The sequence below is a fragment of the Eschscholzia californica genome, unplaced genomic scaffold, assembly GCF_041429995.1.
Source record: "Eschscholzia californica isolate CP2 unplaced genomic scaffold, dmEscCali1.0.p SCAF_4, whole genome shotgun sequence".
Classification (NCBI taxonomy): Eukaryota; Viridiplantae; Streptophyta; class Magnoliopsida; order Ranunculales; family Papaveraceae; genus Eschscholzia; species Eschscholzia californica.
Genome location: NW_028238461.1, coordinates 29,216,223 through 29,222,457, shown reverse-complemented (window position 1 = coordinate 29,222,457; position 6,235 = coordinate 29,216,223). Strand labels below are relative to the sequence as shown.

At 36.4% G+C, this 6,235-nt stretch overlaps 2 long non-coding RNA genes across 3 annotated transcripts; both read right to left on the bottom strand.

Moving 5' to 3' along the window:
• Nucleotides 1-2,138: 2,138 nt before the first annotated feature.
• Nucleotides 2,139-2,654, bottom strand: LOC147544036 (uncharacterized). Of its 2 annotated transcripts, none has more exons than XR_015223302.1 (3): nt 2,531-2,654; nt 2,372-2,445; nt 2,139-2,280 (listed from the first exon to the last, which is right to left on the bottom strand). It is a non-coding gene; the product is annotated as an uncharacterized LOC147544036 (long non-coding RNA). The 2 variants fall into 2 exon arrangements; XR_015223303.1 differs by having other exon boundaries at nt 2,536-2,635.
• Nucleotides 2,655-3,057: 403 nt separating this feature from the next.
• On the bottom strand, nt 3,058-3,748 carry LOC147544035 (uncharacterized). Its single transcript, XR_015223304.1, has 4 exons — nt 3,633-3,748; nt 3,507-3,522; nt 3,322-3,418; nt 3,058-3,208 (listed from the first exon to the last, which is right to left on the bottom strand). It is a non-coding gene; the product is annotated as an uncharacterized LOC147544035 (long non-coding RNA).
• Nucleotides 3,749-6,235: the final 2,487 nt, after the last annotated feature.

The window sequence follows — 6,235 nt, the reverse complement described above, 5'->3', positions numbered from 1 at the left end:
AGAACAACAAAAGATAGGAAAACCCCCTCAATGCACAAAACAAGGTAACACCTCCCTGGAATAAGACAAGTTCTCACATCCCTGGCAAAAAACAGATTACTTTGCATGCTTCACTAATTACTCCACCAACATGGTTAAAAATCAAAGAAGAAGGTTAAAAGACGGGAACCACCCTTCCAAGATAAACAACTTATTGGTGATTATAAAGGACAGAATCCTAGAGGCTAATCCTCTCAAAGAGATATAACTGAAGTTAACTCAAGACACCAGTCATCCTTGAAACTAACAAACACAGAGGAGGAATTCACAAGTTAGCGAGTCATAACTCGTAAGATAGAACAAGATTCTTAATAGAGCATATTAGAAATTGTGAAGGAAATTTAATAATCTACTGTAGCCAGATGGACATGAAACAATGTTTCAAAATTCGGTAGAGTACGCGCATAAAGGCAAAACGGGGACCAGATTTTTGAACATTGGAGATTCCTGAAGAATATTTGGATAGGTTATTAGGTGTTAACACCCTCATACCAGCAATTAAGAGAATACTTACGTAACTAAAATAAATCAGGAAACCCCCCTTCAGAGGAAACTAGATCGCGTCTCCTTTGAGTAGGTCCAAGTTGCAAATCCCTGGAAAATCAATTGATTTGACTTCCGTTAAACATAATTTCTCTAACAAGAACAAGAAATCAAAGAAGCAAGTTCAGAGAGCCCCCTTCACATGGTTAACTTGCCAAAGTTGACCCCAATCTTCCTACCGAAACCAATAAAATAAAATGAGTACATATAACTATTCAAACACCCAAGAACGAAACGAACTAGAATGACTTTTTAAGCCATCGCCTCTAACACTAACATGGCAGCATCAGGCCAGCCGTCGCATCACAAATCAGCCTGAGAACCAAAACAAAAACAAAATGTCAATCAATTCAAGTTCAATTAGATAACACCCGACCAAAAATAAAATAACCTAGCCGTTAATTATATTACCATTGGGACGCAAGAGTACTTTTGAGTATTGTAAGCTCCTGAAATAGTATTAACTAGATTCATTGTTTAATACTTACATAACTAACACCTTTCTAAAGCAAGAATAAGGAAGAAGATTTCTATAGGACAATAGAGATCAGATTTCACCCCGCATTGCACAAATAATGTAATGTCTCCCTGGAATAAGTATAATTCTCACATCCCTGTGAAAAATAGAAATGACCTTTTCATGCTTCTAGCTCGAAGTATTAAATAAATCATATTTATAGACATAAATACGAAAAACCCTCATAGAGAAGTATAAATCAACGATAAGGAAGAGTTTTATGAAATATATGCAAAAGAGGAAAACCTCCTTGAGACCAGGCTGAGTCACATCTCGTTGAAGAAGCAAATGAATTTTGCATGTGTCCACTATTATTTCTCATTTGCTTTAACAAGAATAAAAGTTAAAGAAGCAAGTTAAGAAAGGCCCCTTCCGCTACATTGCAGTTTCATCCACATAGCTGACTCCTTCCTGCTACCAAACAATGAAGTGAAATAAATACTTATAAGTACTCTAAAGACTAGAAAAAGAAAGAATGCGTGTAGATTTAAAAGCCATCGCCTTCCCCACGAAAACACGAGAAGAGGAATAGCTATTCCATCACAAAGATTCCTGAGAAAGAAAATGGAAACAATTTTTTAGTTGAAGAGATCCCTGAACAGAGAAGCAAAAAAAAAAAAAACGAGAGGAACAATTAACCGAAACTAGACAACCCCCTTTAGACGAAAGAAGAAAGCCCAATCTTCCTCCCGAAGACACCAACTTTCCTGTATAACACCATGAAACTTTTAATAATGCACATTACATTTATAATAATGAACTACAAAAATTGGAATGTGTTGCAAAAGCTACATTCCCTTCAAGTAAATGTTTTCATTTTTGGTTTCGAACCCCTTCGTCGAAAAAGAAAATTAACGGACTGAGATCTTGTTGACAAGGTCCTGGATACCAGCTGGAGGTAACAACAATTAATTCAAACCGTTTCAAAATTCAACCCTTGACTGAAGTATCTCATCAATAAATCTTTGTATGTTACAGATATTCGTAGATTAAAACATAACCTTCAAATGACCAAGCTTTGTGGAGATTGATCCTAATTGCCATAGTGTAGAACATTTGGAAGGATGGGAACAATAAGATCTTCAAGGAATCAAATTCAAACATGGACAGCGACTTTCAAGTAGAAGATGTCAAAGGTTTTATGTATCATTGGTGCAGGAACTCTGCATATGTATCCCAATCTGGACAAGCAAAATCACACAATGAGCACCATTCAAGTGAACTGCATCTAGTAGTTGCAGGAACGAACATAACCAAAAAATAAAAACTTACTCCCATGGAGCAAGCATAGAAAACTCCCTTCAAAGAAGAACCATACCAGTTCGTCAAGTGCTAAATCCTAATCACTGTTGAAAATGAGGAAGGGAGGTTAGGAAGAAGAACGAAAGTGAAACTAGTACAGAAATTAAGTTCTAAGCGGTCAATCGAAACCTTACTGCTTCCTAAATCAGGTTAGGACGAGGTACAGAGTGCATTGACTTCCAACAAGCAGAATGAGAAAGAAATTGCCTGTACTCAATAGTCAAACAAAGAACCTATGAACTAGAGAACAAAGTTAGCATATAAAACCTCCTTTACAACAAAAACCAATCGCTCCTTCAGGTAGATCTCAACATTTGGAAATAAGTTATACAGCTAAAAAATCAAGATTCATTTATCCCATCGCATGGAGGGAAAAGTAACCAGATTGAGCGGAAGAAAAGAGAAACTAAAGATGAGACAGTATCTACACAACTAATTTAAAAAGAATAGCAGATTCTAGAGTAGGAAATCGAGTGTCACTCTTCCCACATCAGGAGATCATTAGAACTACAGAAACTAACACTCCATAACGTTGTCCCTGTAATAAACTGAAGGAATAACTATTGGTCAACATTAGAACTTTGTGAAACTTATTATATTGCAAATTTCAATATTAACAATGAACAGAAGAACCTGTAATGCATTGCATATTTCCCTGTAGAAGTGTGCTACCAACTGGAAAAAACAACAATCACTTCAAAGGTATTCTCAAACTTTAACTCCAGGTGGAAATATACAAATGGCAAAGATGTCCTGAAGTTATGCGGGAGCAGCCGTACCAATTAACACAAACGGATACCTAAACGTCTGTGAAGAAAAACCCAATCAAGAATAGATTCCAGATAAACAATAACTGAAAAACTAGATCATGTTTAAGTTTCTATACTGACATATCTCATACAAAACACAGCTGATCTTACTGTTGAAAGCTTCCTTTGAAGCCACACAGCTGGGCTCAACTTGAGAACATGAATCTGTGATTTCTCCTTCAGGGGCAATCCAATCAATAAACAGTTACTGGTTTAAACCACAAGTACAACAACTATCAAAGGCGATCCTGATGTGGATTTTATCGTGCACATAGCATAACAAATTAACTTCTCACCATAACCACAGTTGTCCTAAAACACCAAGAACAAAGAAAAGGGTCCCACAACACGTTAGGGAACGGAATATAGAGCAAATTTTTCAATTTATACAAGCTACAAACTAAAAGATAAGCGAAACATACTTTTCTCTTGGGCATTTGAGGAAGACAGGTACCAGATTTTGAATGATTCGGAAAATACTTGGGTAGGCAATTAGGTAATAACACCCTGAAGAGAGAACCAGGCCGCATCTCGTTGCAAATCCCTGGGAAACATCAAATGGTTTTTCATGTGTTAATTATAATTCTCAAACAAGGATAAAATCAAAGAAGCAAGTCCATAAGCCCACTTCACTCGGTTAACTTCACAATGCTGACCACAATCCTCCTACCAACACTACGGCGGAATAGGACGCCCCATCATGAAGATCACTGATAAGGAGAACGAAAAATAAATTATGTCTATCAATTCAAGTAGACAACCTAATGAAGAAATAAAAAGAAACTGAAACAGGAAAGTTCAATTAGAAGGAAAACAAAAGAACCCAGTTTTTAAACAGAAAACCACTACGGCAGGAGAATACTTCAGGTACTGCAGGTTCCTGCAAGTATCAGTAGATTGATCGTTTCCGTACGAGAAGGAAAACCCGACACAGACCGCTATGAGAACTCGAAATGATTATTTTAATTACTTCAGGTGGTAGATTGCAGCAACAACCGTAATGCAAATCCCTAAAAGTGAACTGAAAATCAGCGAACTGCTACACAAACAACTTAAAGAAAGGACTGTCCCCAGAAAGACCAAGAGATTTTTCAGTGATATTTTCTCTAATAATTTGATACAATTGCAAAAAATGCCGTAAAGATATCGCCTACAATAAATAAGAAACTTCTACGAATTTGGTGTAGAAAACCTTCTTCAAGAAGAAACCATGAAACTATGTCAATCTATTTCCATGCTGCATAAAAGAAATCAAGAAAGATAGTCTTCATGGGAATACAAGAAACTCAATGGAACTTATAGCATAAAAACCCAAAGAAAACAAAAAGTTCCAGACAAATTGTAAGGAAGAATTCTAATACTACACCTTTTAACAGGAGAGCTTCCATAGTGCTACAGGTGCCAAATCCTAGGAGAAGAAGGAATTTTTAATACAGTAGGAAAAATGGACGAATTGTAAAGTAAGCATTTCCAGAAGAGCAAAAAGTAGAAAAACTCCCTTGCAATTTAACAAGCTCAGCTTAAATCCAAGTCCTAGTATACCAAATGCCAGCGATCATCTGCATCTGGATCAGCAAAATCATGTAGATACACCTGTTAAATCCAACTGCATATTGTAGTCGTCAGGACAAACTCAACCGAAAAACAAAAACTGAGCAAGAACAGAAAACTCCCTTAAAAAAAACATGCCGATTCTACAAGGGTTAAAGCCTAATAAACCGTGGGAAAATGAGGAAGTGAGTACAGAAGAAGAACGTAAGTGAAACTAATCAAAAATTTAAGCTACTGTTTCCTAAATTAGTTGCAACCAGGTACGGAGTGCTAAAACCACCAACGCAGACCCTATAATAAGAAGAAAGAAATTGCATGTACTAAATAGTCAAATAAAGAACCAAGATAGCATATAAAAGCTCCTCTACAACAACAATTAAATCGCTTCTCCGAGTAGATCCTATCATCTGTAAATAAGTAATACAACTAAGAAATCAAGATTAAGCATTCCCCTCTAAATGAGGAAAACGTAACCAGACGAAGAAAAGATAAACTGTACATACAGTATTTTCATGTCCAATAAAAAAGGAAGCAGATTTTAGAGTGGGAGTTCAAGTGTTACTCTTTTCTACATCAGGGTATCATCTTATTTTTAGAAAGTTGAAGCAAGTTAAGAGGGACCCTTCTGATACATCACGATTAGCACCTCATAGTTGACCTGCTAAAAAGACCCAGCACAAATACAAACGTCGCAAAAGGGCATATCAAAAGCCACTGCCTCCCCCCATTGGAATACAGGAATAATAAGAATAAATATTCCATAAAAAAGAGTCCTGTGAGAGAAAAAGGAACCCGAAGTTACCAATTTTTCATTTACAAATACACATCTAAGAACTTAGAGGGAAACCCTAAAATAGTAAACCCCCATCACTAAACAAAGCCCAATCCTCCTCATAATAGAGACAGTGATTTCCCTGTAGAACATTGTGAAACTTATTAGTTATTTCATTGCATATATCCAGTATTAACAACGAAAGGAAAAACCTATAATGCGATGCATAAGCTAGACTCCCTGCACGTAACGATTTCCATTTTTAGTTCCACGAAGTGTGCTACCAACTGGAGAAAACAACAATCACTTCAAAGATATTCTCAGTTAAGCAAAAACAGCCATACTGATTACCACGAACGGATACCTAAGCTTCTGTGAAAAAAAAAACCAAATCAAGAATAAATTCCAGATAGACAATAACTGAAAAACTAGATAATGTTTAAGTTTCTATAGCAACATATCTGATACATCGACACAGCTGATCCTACTGTTTGCCCGAAAGCTCAATTGGAAGAATATGAATCCATGCTTCCCCCCAGAAGAGCAATCGAATCAATAAACTGTTATTGGTTTAAACCACCAGCACAGAAAGTACTCAAGATGATCCTGATATGGATCGTATCATGCACATAAACATGATAAGATCGGCATCAAAATCGTTCTCTTAAGCCATTAAAAGGGATCAAAAACCCTATAAAGCTA